The sequence below is a fragment of the Lonchura striata genome, chromosome 2 (genome assembly GCF_050655825.1).
Source record: "Lonchura striata isolate lonStrDom1 chromosome 2, ASM5065582v1, whole genome shotgun sequence".
NCBI lineage: Eukaryota > Metazoa > Chordata > Aves > Passeriformes > Estrildidae > Lonchura > Lonchura striata.
This window is the reverse complement of record NC_140704.1, coordinates 28,863,634-28,876,954: the sequence shown is the minus strand read 5'-3', so window position 1 is coordinate 28,876,954 and position 13,321 is coordinate 28,863,634. Positions and strand designations below refer to the sequence as shown.

The 13,321-nt window shown below is 34.0% G+C and overlaps 1 protein-coding gene across 1 annotated transcript in view; it reads left to right on the top strand.

Moving 5' to 3' along the window:
* Window positions 1-5,565: 5,565 nt before the first annotated feature.
* DGKB (diacylglycerol kinase beta) overlaps window positions 5,566-13,321 on the top strand; it is a 385,149-nt gene continuing 377,393 nt past the window's right edge. Inside the window, exon 1 of the mRNA XM_085573112.1 lies at window positions 5,566-5,589. The gene's annotated coding sequence lies outside the window, so the exon portion shown is untranslated. The remainder of the gene's footprint in view (window positions 5,590-13,321) is intronic.

Below are 13,321 nucleotides of genomic sequence, written 5' to 3'. Positions count from 1 at the left end.
CATGTGTTCATACTTCAAGCTTTAATAAAACAGTAGGGAAACACCATAGGTGTTCTCAAGTATGCTGCATACAAATTTGTAATAGAAATATATGCTTGATTGTCATTCTGAATGCTAGCAGAGAAGACTGAACAAAAGGATCTTGCTTTCAGTCCTCCATTTAGAAGATGTTTCCTTAGGTTACTATCTTGTCATATGCTGCTTGTCAGTTCTCTTTCCCATTTCTCAGGCTTCCCCCACACAGCGTGTTTTGTGAGTGAGAGCTGCTGTCAGGGGGATCTTTATAGTCTGAGATACCTGTCCTGAACTCTTGTGTTGCCTTGCATGTGTTCTTGGCAGTGTATGCATTGACTCTTGAGGGGAAGGAATCATCGTCACACTTAAAGAGCTGGTCCCAGACTCAAAAGCGGTTTGTCTTCATGTACTTAGTTACTCAGGTTTTATATTTGGTCTAGAAATGGTAAAGATAGTGAGCACCAAACGTAGTGCTCACTAAAAAAAATAAAACCAGCCTAAATATACCAGGATTAGAAGGAACCAGTGTTTGTCAGTGTTTTCTTTCATGCCAGCAAGAAAAATCTGACAAGCTTCATCCCGTTACATCTGGATTATCATTTAAGTACAACTGAAAATACGTTAGTTTAGGAATTAATTCCTCTCTTCAGATATGGGTACTAAATTAAACATAAAGAGTGGAAAAAGTCTAGTAATACTGTTACTAAGCAGCAGCATCAGTAATGGAAACACTGCTGGATACACAAGATTATTTAGTAATTTTAAGAGACCTGGAATAGCCTGCTTTAAACCTATAATTACCAGAAGCAGCTGGATCTACCTTAATGTAATGTTCCCATAGATTCATCTTTGCCCTACAAGTTTTTCCTCTAGTATCTATTTTCTCTCTAGTTATCACTAGTCCAACATCTGACTAGAGAATTCCCTCTTACCATGTACAAACTCAAATGTATAGGAGAGAGGTTGCATTCAAGTATGAGTTAGCTGGCTGGTGGCAGAGGCCTCTGGAACATAAGGCAGGGATTAGAAGACGCCCGTGTATCTTTGCTGAGGAAGCTTGAGGAAGAAATAATGTGTTTTAAAAACTAAATGCAAGTCATACCTATATCTATGATACAGTGTTGTAAATAGAAATTTTCTGCAAGGAACAGTCTCAGTCAGGTTATATACCTAACATACAAAAATAGTAGTGCATTAGCTGTGAATTTTAAAGAAGCTACGTGGGTCCCGTAAGTATTTGCTGTGGTGTGGTACCTTGAACAATTTTAGGGAGATGCTGTTCAGCACACTTATCAACAATAGTTGTGTACACTGTCATATGTGAACTGTTTTGCCATGGACTAGTAAGGAATTTCTCTAAATTAATTCTGGCCATCCTGAATATACCCTGATTGCTGAAATAAACTATGGTACGGTAAGAATTTCATTTCTTTATTGAGATGTTTTGCAGTGAGCAAGATGACAAGTGCAATTTCAACTTTTGAAAACTAAAAATCTGGTCTCTGATAGCTATTATAAACCCCAAGCAGATAGATTCTCTACTTCAGTACCCTGACCACAGTGTAGCGCAGTGGGTTTAGAACTATTGTGTAAGATAATAAAAATAAAAAAGTATTTAAGGTCTATGAATTCACATTGATGTGCAGTATCAGTTTCCAATATTGGATGACTATAAATCTAGTGGCTTTCTTAAGGATTAGTGATATACAATGATATGAGATTGATGGGGAATTTTCCTTGAAACACAACTGACTTTTACTGTAATTTATTAATTTGTTTTCCTATACCATTAATTTCTGCTCAATGAGATTTAACTGGACTTGTTTTGATTAATTTTAGACTTAGTCTTTAATAATATCAGCTTTTTTATAAGAGTTTCTTATATGATGTTTTATTATTATTATTTCATAAAAGTTACAAGGTCATGATGGGGTTATGACTCAATAAAAAGCCATGAGGAAAAAGCTTCATGTTCTCCGTCAGTTCCTTAATTATAGAGATTATGAATTTCTAGGAGAGCAGGTACTTTCTCTGCTCTGATTCATTATTATGTATTATAAAAACTATAACCTAAATTCTTATTTTCTTATTAAGCTATTTTTAAAAGCGCTTATGTTACTTAAGAAATATTTTAACTTTTTTTGAAAATAGGCACTTTTTGTATAACCAAAATACATACTCATTCACAAACTTCTACTTGCAAAACTGTGGATATAAAGCTTTCTTGAGTTAAAAAAGGAAAAATAAAATAGATCTTCACATTAAAAAGTACATTCAAATTTCTTTTGAGTTATAAAAAGATGTATATGATCATCCCACATTAGTTTCTTGCAAAATTGTAGTACATCAATGATCCTCAATGGTTTCGCTGTGGTTTTTTTTTTTTCAGATATTGCTAATGGTTTATAATTAGAGTTCTTGAACCTGTGATAAATACCTTTTCTCTTTCCCAAAAGATAATTAGGAGTATCCCAAAACGGGACTTGTAGAAGGACTGCTCTATGATTAAATTGATAACAGAAAGTCTGTTCCATTATGCTTAGTTTTGTATTAAAACTTGATAATGATCTTCATTTACAGTAATGATAGCCAAACTAACCATATGGACAGAAAGAGATGAAAGAAAACTTTGTCACTTCTGGTTTTAATATAATACTTCTTTAATATAAAACTTCTGGTTTTAATATAATAAAAGATGCCACAACTATTTCTGAGCTGGTGATTTTGTTGCTTTAGCACCTTACTTAACTAACATGAATGCTAGGCAAAATTGTAACAATTATTTTTAAACTGTTGGGGTTTTTTCCTACATTCAGCTAGGGGGCTTGCTGTCTGATACTTCTATGTACTTTTAAAATAAAATTTCTCGTGTTTTCACTAATGTGAATTATTCTGAGCAAGTCCATTCAGATGTGCTTGTTACATAGAAAGTGGTTTCAGCAAGGAAGACTTAGGGAACTTACGGCTTCAGTTGTCCTGTATATTTAGGTTTCCTATTGTTTTCAGAGTTCTTATTACTTTGATGAAAAATTGTTTGTAATATCATGATTGTGTTTAAATGAGATAATTTGACTTTTAAAGCAGTCAATCAGAAAATAATTTCAGGTCAGTACTGAGCCTCTGTTGTATTGTTCTGTAAAGGAATGACATGTTATATAATAGTAACAATAAAGAATGCAGTGTCAGATGATCAAGAGAAGCAGCTGGTAGGTGTTGTCTCTCTGTTGGCCTTCTGGATGAGTAATAGGCAAAGGTAGGTATCAGCTTTGAAGAACACCTTTAAAAATAACTACTAAAATATTCCAATATTTATAATGCTATCAACAATTTCTTGCAATTTAGTAAATCAAAACATTTTAAATAATGCTTTTTCCTCCTGTAAGTTTACTTTATAAGGAAATAAAACATTTTTTGTTTTGAATCCTTAATGTACTATTTAGACTACTTATTCACAATTTGCATGTTTAAATCAGTGCAGCTGGTTTTCTACTGAAATATATGAACACTATAAATACACCTGACTTTGTGCCAAGTAACAACTCACAGGACAAGACACTGATCTATTACTCATTTTTCAAAGCCTATAATATAATAATTTAGGGATAGTCATAAAAAGCCTGAAGCAGTCAGGCCTCCCATTAACTGCCGCTGATAGCAAAGTGCCTAAGTCTTGTTTATCAGGTAGTGCAGTAATTGCATTTCAGAATAAAAGGTAGCCTTTCTGCTGAGTATACCCTTAAAACTTAATGTGTCAACATAAGCTCTGAAACTGGAATTGTTCTGCATATCTTTATTTAAGAACATCCTGAGAAAAAGGCTGAGAATAGCTATTAAAGAAAGTACTGAGAGTAGCTACTGTTCCTTTGTCTGAGTTTTAAAAGCATTTATTGCTTATGAAGTCTTTGATTACACGTATTTGTCTCATTATAGATAGTAGTAACTTTTCTTGTCTAAATCTACTACCTGAATGTTTGGGTGTAGTATATATGAATCCAAATTTATTTATGACAGGATGAGCTTTTAAAGAGACCCAGGATATATTATTTGTTTGAGATAACTATAGGTTTATGGTTTATGGTAGGTTATGGTAGAAATGACCAGTGTTCATAGAGAGAGGCACCTGTGAAGGATGAGTGATCCCAGTTAACAAAGATGTTCATATGGCAGAATGAAATGTCATTTCAGGCCGTGTGAAGGTGACTTATCTGAACTACAAGACCTAGTGTGGCTAATATTAAGTTATAGAAAATGTAGCTTCTTTCTAAAATCCTAATCTAAAATTCTACTATCCCAGTTTTCTGTCTTTCTCTTTTTTCGATTGTGGCTTTTATTCCAAATGTTTGCAATTACAAATACATCAAATGTTCAAGATATTGGAACATACTAGATTTATTTAGTAGTAGAATGTTATTTCCTTTTTGTTTGGAAACTGGGGAGGTGTATTGGATTAATTCCCACTTAATGTGTTGAATAAAAAGGAAAAAACAGGTGGTGTGGTTCAGGATTCAAGCTATTTGTGAGTGTTAACATCAGAAAAAAAATTTTTTTACAGTCATGCCACTTAAAGGAAGAATTTGAAATCAACAGCAAAGTTTATAATTTGTTTTCTGAAAATTATTTATATTATCAACAGAGAGCACAAAAATTAGCACTAATTTGTTGCCTTGGCAGATTAGATTGGTAAGAGGTGAATAGTTTTTTTTTTACTTTTAGTGGAAAAAACAGTGGCATATACCCTTCATGTCTTGGGAACTTATGATTGTATGTCATGTAGCAATTACTGACAGAAAATGTCAAAAGTTTCAGGAAGATGACAAGTTGTGGGTTGAAAATGGATGCTATAATGGTGTGAAGAATGAAACATCAGGATTTTGGTGGACATACAGTATTTTCCCAGAAAAATATACTTGAGACTTATATAATCTAATATATAACCTGACTAATATGTCACCTTTTTCTAGGCAACCATTTTCTTCTTGTATGTATTGTACTTTGTACTGTAAATAACCCTTATTTGAAAAAGAAAAAAAAAAAAAAGTGTAGAGTCACAGAATCAGATTTAGGAGATCTCTGTTATACTAAAAAAACTGAGAGTTTGAAGAAAAAATTCTTGGTCAACCTTCTTTGTTTTGTATTCCTTCAGTTTGGTAATATTTTAGTTTGTTTGCTTTCTTTAACCAGGCTGCTTACAACCAAAATAATTAGTGCAGTCATATTTGAATTAAAGAATAGTGCAAAAAAAAAATATCTGATGAGACTTGAAAGGGAAGTAAATACAAAATACACTCAGGAATCAACGCTGGTGTTGTCTCCAGAAAAATTGCTGTACTGATTGTCATGAAGTATATTGATGTCACTGTCACTATGACAACATTGTGACAAGGACTAGACACTCTAGGCTACCTTGTAAAAAGGATCTGTCATCTATTTTTTTTTTTTTTTTTTTTTGTATAAAAAGTAATAGAAATGAGAACCTCTGCCCCAGAACAGGGTTTTATTTAAGGTTAGATGAATTTTTACAGGCATCAGATCAAGGTATTCCTGAGCAAGTGACGAACTAGCTTTTCAAGACAGGTAAGAACAACATACTCAAATAGAAAAGACTTTTACTTTTCAACTAGTAAAAAGAAGAAAAAAAAAATATTCTCTGAAATAGAAACACTTGTATGCAGAAAACTGCTGTTTTGATATATTTTTCAGAAGTATGGCACAATTTTCTATCCAAGGATGTGAGACATATTTGGAAGTAGTGTGTGTGTGTAATGTAACTTATAAAGTGGATGGTTTTCTTTTTCTGTATGTAATTCTTTCTGCTCTTTTAATTTAAAACAATCTCTCCAACTATATGTAATTCTGGTTCTGTGATATTTTAATATAACCACAGGACCTGTGATATACTGCACTTTTTCTTTCCTTTTTTTAAACTATTTTATCTCCCACAGATATAGTTTATTTTCTCATTGTGAATCTGTGTAATATCTACTTTCTCATTGATTTGAATGTTTGTGTTTTCCCACATCAGAGGTACTACTTGCTGTCAGCATAAGTTTGAGAAAATTGCACTCTCTGGAAATACTACAATATTAACAATATTTCTGTGTTAATCTATATGTTACTTTGTTTTGCAAATATGTTCATCAGCTATAGTGCTTTTTAAAACAGACATTACCAACAGGGTATCAACATGAAAAAACACCTAGATATATTTTTCCCAGAGGTATTTGAATTCCTTATAATTCCTAAGCAGATCATAAATGTGTATTGGAAGTTCTCATGTTTGCTTTGTTATCATTTAACTATACAATCCTATGTGAGAAGATTTATTAAGGACTGGCTCTCTTGATCTTGATTTCAGTTAAAAAAATTAGCTGTTGCTGATTTCTAAGCAACATTGTTAAGATGCCTTTTAAGATTAACATACTTATCTTAAAATGGTTATTACTTCAAAATAAAATTTCAGTCATTTATCAAATACAGCATTAATAAGAACAATGATGACTTTTTAAGTTTCCTTTTTGCATTAATAATTATTCTGTTCTTCAACTCTTTGCCAAGTTAGACTAATTTAATTGGAAAACGGGGTAAAGCAAAAAGTTATAATTTAGCTAATATATATATTCCTGGGACAAAACTAAAAAATACCATGTTGAGACAAGATTATGTATATAAAGTTTGAGGATAGGCATATGTATTCAGGTGTTAAAAAGCAATCCCATATGAAGGAAAAAGCTATCAGGCTAACAGCAGTAGTCATTGCACCCTCAGTGCTTATTATGCTGAGATCAAAAAATCAGAATTCTATCTCCTCTAAATACAGTCTTGAAAAGTTTCTAATGCTGTAGAGCCCAATGCATATTATCTTCTGAAAAAAAAAACAAACAAAACCAACCAACCAACCAAAGTCTTCCCTCCTCTACATCCATCAAAAAAGGGAATAGTTTATCTGCTTTTAAAAAAATCGTTCTGAGATCTTGAGCAAGTTAGCTGCTCTCTTTCAAGTCAATTAAGTTGTTCATTTAGGTTTTCTTGATTGCAATGTTTTAGTTACTTACCTTAAAAGCATTTTAAGATTGGGTGAAACTTCTTTTGAAAAATGCATGTTGAAGAGCTGTAAATTTTCACACCATAATTTCATTTAACAGTGCAGTGCAATTAAGTCATATGAACATACACCCTTTGCATAAAGGGATCAACTAGCAACCAGCAAGGGAGATGGTGTGGTCTCTTTCACTCTGTACCATGTCAGATCACTCTAAAATGCCCTTTGTCTATCTAGAAGTGAATTATAAGAAAACTTCTCTTGTTAATGCACTTAAGGCTCGGCTTTAGCTGAAGAATCTTATCCTAGTAGCGTAAGAGCAGAAGATGGGTATTTGCTCTTGGATGAATTCTAGGCACAAGTGAGGTTAGGAAGGCACCAGGGCATTAGACTGCAGCTGGATTTTCCTATTAAGAGCCTGAGTTAAAAGCAGGCTGGATGGCTGAGCCCAGAGCATGGTGGTGAATGGTGCCATATCCAGCCAGCCAGGCCCAGTCCTGTTTAATATCTTTATTGATGATCTGGATGAGGGGATTGAGTGCACTCTCAGTAGGATTGTAAATGATACTGTGTTGGGTGGGAATGTTGATCTGCTGGAGCACAGGAAGGCTCTGCAGAAGGGTCTGGACAGTCTGGATTGATGGGCTGTACGGATTGTATGAGGTTCAAGAAGGCTAAGTGCTGGGTCCTGCAGCTGTGTCACAAGAACCCTGGTCAGTCCTACAGGCTCGGAGAAGAGTGTCTGGAAAGCTTTGCAGACACTAGTAGAAAGTGATGTGGGTTTACTGGTGGACAGTCAGCTGAACATGAGCTCTCCCTGTTCCCAGATGGTCAAGAAAGCCAATGGCAGCCTGGCTCGAATCACAGATTGTGTGGCCAGCAGGACCAGGACACACTGTAATGAGCATTGGTGATGCCACACTGCAAATCCTGTATCCAGTTCTGGGCCCTTCTTGTTGAGGTGGTGGAGCATGTCCAGAGAAGGGCAGTGGAGCTGGTGAAGGGTCTGGAGCACAAGCCCTGTGAGGAACTGCTGAGGGAGCTGGGGATGTTTAACCTGGAGAAAAGGAGACTCAGTGGAGACCCAGTCACTCTCTACAACTGCCTGAAAGGAGTCTGTAGCAACATGGAGGTTGCTTTCTTCTCCCTGGCAACCATGGACAGGATATGAGGACACAGCCTCAAGCTGTAAAGAGGAGGTTCAGGTTGAATATCAGAAAGAATTTCTTTGTGCCAAGGATTGTTAAACATTAGAATGGGCTTCCCAGGGAGTCACCATCCCTGGAAGTGCTTAAGAGATGACTGGATGTGGCACCATGCCACGGCCTAGCTGACAAAATGGCAATTGGTCACAGGTTGGACTCAATGATCTTAGAGATTTTTTCAAACATACATGATTCTATGTTTCTGTAAAAAACCATTCTGCAGCCAGCGGAGGCTGGTGGTACATTGGGAAGAGCAGAGAGACTGTTCCCTCTAATAGGACAAGTTGCCATCTTCTATTGCTGGCTTCAGAAGTTTTCAAGTCCAATTTCCTTGGCTTCCATCCCTGGTGAAGCATGTTCCACTTCACCTGTGTTTAAGCCTTGTATCCTTTGGAAAAGAAAATTTTGTTTTCACCAAGTGGTTGAAAAACCCAAAACTGGTTGTATCACTCCATTATTTAATTCTGAGATACGTTATTTTAACTCTGATGATATTTTGTGATATAAAGTTTGACAAATCGTATCTGGTTGTTACTGACAGGCAATGGCATTGAAGCCTTATTAAAATTTAAATACTTTTTAAATCTTGCTTTGTTTCTGACCACTAAAAAGATAATTTATTAGCTTTGTCATGATCAGTATAAATGAGAAAATATATTTCATGTGCAAGTATATAAATTTTGATTTTTGAAAAATAGTTGCATTAGTGGAATGACCGCATTATACACCTGTGCAATCTCAGTCTCTTAATGTTTTGAATTCTGTTACAGCTTATAATATTTCCATTAATTTGATATTGGAACTTTCAGTACGTTAGAAAAGAATAAATATTTGCAAAAAAATATAGAAAACCCTAGCATTTTCAGACACAGATTTAAGTAACTACACCTATCAGTTTATAGCAGTGTAAGCAGTCATTTGTTTAGGAAGATATAAAGAACAAGTTGTAGTCAGCACTGACTCTGTTTTTATGATTTTATGGTTATATTGGATATTCTATTAATGAAAAGTATTTTGTAAAAAATTAAGAAAGGATTAATATTCATATTAATTAACATTAACTGTGTGCTTTTAGAATATAACAAAAATGTGAAGCTAATTCCTTCATTAGTGTTTTAAAATAAGCTGATTTTGCATTGTTTTGAATAAAGTTATACTCCATTCCCTTGATTGCATATTTTCAAGATAATATTAAGAGGTATAAATCTTTAAAACAGCATAATTCTGAACAGCACAACTGTAAGACTGGTGCCTTTTTAATAAACATTTTCACCTGCTGAGTATACTCTAAATGGTAGTTTGTGTTCCTCTCAGAAAAGATGATTTACTGCATTTAATCATGTAAGTGAATATACATGAGGGAATTAAGTTTATTCTGTTATTTCTTTAATACTCTTCAGGGGAACTAGTGAACCACTAAATAGAAAAGTTTTAAGGAAGGGCATCATATAGATTCTGTAGATACTGCTACAAGCTGTGATACACACTTTATGAAGAAATTGGTCTGAGCCTCAGTTACCTATAGGTAAATATTGGGCATAATAATAAAAAAATTAAAAATACCCTAAAAAAACAAACAAGCAAATAAAAACACCAATCAAAGAGAAAGAAACAAAATGCATGAATTACACAAATAAAAATCTTAGTTTTATAGTTATAAAGAAGGAATAAGAACAAAAATTTTTCTGCATTTAGAATTGATCTTCTATACAACCAGTCACATTATTTACATGAATGGGAGCTTATTCTGTGAGCCTTCTTTTTCTATGAATAGTTAATAAGTGGTGGGGTTTTTTGCCTTGTGCTTTTTTGGTGGTTTTTTTTTTTCTTTTTAGATGCTGGTAGTTTTTGTTTCTTTTTTGTTGTTTTTTTGTCAAGAAATTTAGAAGATTTAAACTTGTATGTCATATGTCTTGCTGTTTATAAATTATGTATTTATGTATTGTTATTTTTATACTTTTTGCTGCTGAGGGTTTTTTTTAGAATAACAGCTTTATTTGGAATTTAATTTTTTTACAGTGGCAACTTCAATTTTAAATTAATCGCATCTTGGCATTAGCTCAGATGAATCCTCACATAACGATCATCCACAAAGGGGAAATTGCAAGTTCCCTTTCAGATTGCTTTTAATACTCTTCCATGATTGCCTCTTCAAAAACAAATGGGAAGATGATCCTCAATTTCAATTTCCCACACAGCCCTGGAGTAGATTCTTTTAACATGGTGGATATTTCACACAAATCTGCACTTTTTCAGAGAAGTAGTTGAGAAAGGCATGTCTCTACATTTCTTCTACAGATGGCATATTTGATTCTAGTGTTCTTATCTTCTGAAATAACTGAGTGGCTGAAAGAGAAAGTATTTTTTCTTGAGTTACGATATTCTTTTTTGATATGACATCTCCTCCATTATGAGATGGAGGCAAGCAAAACTGAGCATTTATGAAACATGTGCAATGTGTAATGGAAAATCTGAAAAATCAGAAATAAGGGATAAATTATGTGTTGTTCTGGTTGCCAACAATGCCTTTGTGATACAAATGTCATATGCTTTGTGTGCTGGAGGAATACTGAGACTGTTGCTGCATGCTGGAAATCACACACAGGTGAGATCAGATGAAAGATCCCAGCGAACTTTGCACTTAATCAGAATGTACATACATTGTATTGTTAGGCAATTTTTCCCTAGAAGGGAAGAATAGTTATTCTAGGTATTGATGGGTTAGTAATTATGGGAAGGTCAGAGCAAATGGGGCATAGCTATATTGGTGAACCACTACTTCTCTGCTTTGTACAGTCCCTTCTTTTACTACTTCTGTCTCAAAGCCTGAGAAGCTTGTGTTGTCTTGAAATGTCATTGCAAGTAGTTGAGGTTTGAGATAATGTTGAACACTTTTACTGCACATGTGATCCTCAGTCCTTTGGTGTGGTAGCATGTGCCTGTATAGAGCCCTCATCCAGAATGTGGGTCCCTTGATGTTTTGCCTTGCCAGACTGCTTGTGAAGAGTGTGAAAAGGTTTCTCAGTCAGACTTGAATAATTATTGCTGCTGCACAGTTATTTTGTGGTATAAAGCACATCACACACTCTCCTTTTCCCCAGAGGAAATATCCAGGTAACATCAGTAATACTGACAGTAGATAGAAAGGCATCCATAAATAAAACAAGTCCTTTTTTAAATAATTTCCTGATTCTTCTTGTCTCAAAGCAGAAGTTTTTCCCAAATATTTACATCTCCTCCAAATCTGAAAACTAATTATTGATGTAAGCTATATTGCTATTGATGAATCAGTGCAAAATCTGCCAGATGTACTTACATGTGACAGAGGTCATAAAGAGCTCTCCCATAACTCAGTCCTCCCAACACTGGCCTCCTGATATTATTGCCTTTTGAGATGTATTTATTAACATTATTTATGTTAATGTATTTATTAACATTATTTAAATCCAGTATATATCCCACTTTTAAAATGTTGAGATTAATATTGATTTTAAATAATAGCAATGAAAAGTGTATTTTGAAGTAGATTATGTATTGAAAAGCTCTGATAACTTAAAATTTATATGGTGCCTTACATGCTTAAAGCACTGTGTAAGTACTAATTTTTTTTTCACTTCTAGCTCATAGCTAAACAATACACTAATGATATGGGAAAGTAGGAGAGCAAAAATTAACAATGTGGTGAAACTTTCCAGATAAGATTTTAGGAAATGTGTTCCCAAAGCTATCACCAGCCATAAAGGATGCACTGTTTCTAAGATTACTATTTTGACTATAGTCTTGCTATAAAGGAACTAAAGTTGAAATGGTATAAAATATTTAGCATTCCTACTAGAAATGATAAGTTGTAAGGGAGCACTTACAATGTATTCTGTGTTGAGAACTGTGTGGGTTGTTTATTTGAGTGGTTTGGGGGTTTTGAGTATTTTTTTCCTGATTATTGAAATAGTGTCATTTCATTAGGTTAATCAATTACATCATTTGATAATAAATAAATAATAAGAATGACTATGTTTGGTGTACTATCTTTCAGGATTTCTTTCCAAGTAGATACAAAGGCCTTTGGATGGTCTAATTACTGTAAATGGGAGTTAAATTTCTAATTGATTTAATGAATAAACATTTAGGGATTTCTGTTTAAATGTAAGCTTGCTAGCCAGGTAGGCTGCTAGATCTTTTTCCATGTTCAGTCAGCTTTATCGATTTCTGTGAATTGTTAAGAAGGCTTTTTAATAGCTTTAGTTACATGCAATCTTTTCATCTGTGAAACTACATTCAGAGTTGTTGCAGAAATAAGCCATATTTTTTTTTTCCAAAGGAAAGCCTCTTTGAATTGAATTTTTTTTTTTCATTTGGGTTGTTTGTTTGTTCTCTAAAATTTTACTACTTAGAATACATTTATACTGCACTATATTTCAGCTTGGTTGTCTAAAACCAAGAATCTGGAAATTACTGAACAGTGTACAAGTTATTAAATTATCTTATTGCTTACAGCAGATTCATTGTGCAGACATTTTCTTTGCTTTCTGTATTGAAAAAACTATATTGGGAATTAATGGTGTCCAAACTGTAGTGAACGATGGATGCCCCAGTTTGTGATCCCTCAGGTTGCAACATGCCCTGCCTGTGCTCCATCCTTTCCTCATAGGAGGACATGACTGCAGTCTTTCCCACCCATACCACAGTTATATGGTGGGATCTGTTCTAAGTCCCTTAATTATTTAACTACATACATAGTTATGTATAGAGTTATGTAACTATATAACTTATATACTTATGTAACTGTAACTTATGCTTATAAATACATGTTTATAAATACATGTGAAAACAAGGTTACCATACATTCAGTTATCTTACATATTAAGGTACATTCATTTAATGTTAGGATATCTTAAGTGTCATAACTTAATTCTTAATGCAGGTGTCTAGGAATTACATGCTCAATGTCTCCAGTTTTTCCCGTGTATAGTTACAGCTGGTGAATGAAATTACTGAGAAGAGTCAAGATTTGCCATTTTCCCCTAAGACTTCCATTATGTCATGGGCCAGTCTCCTAATTGCA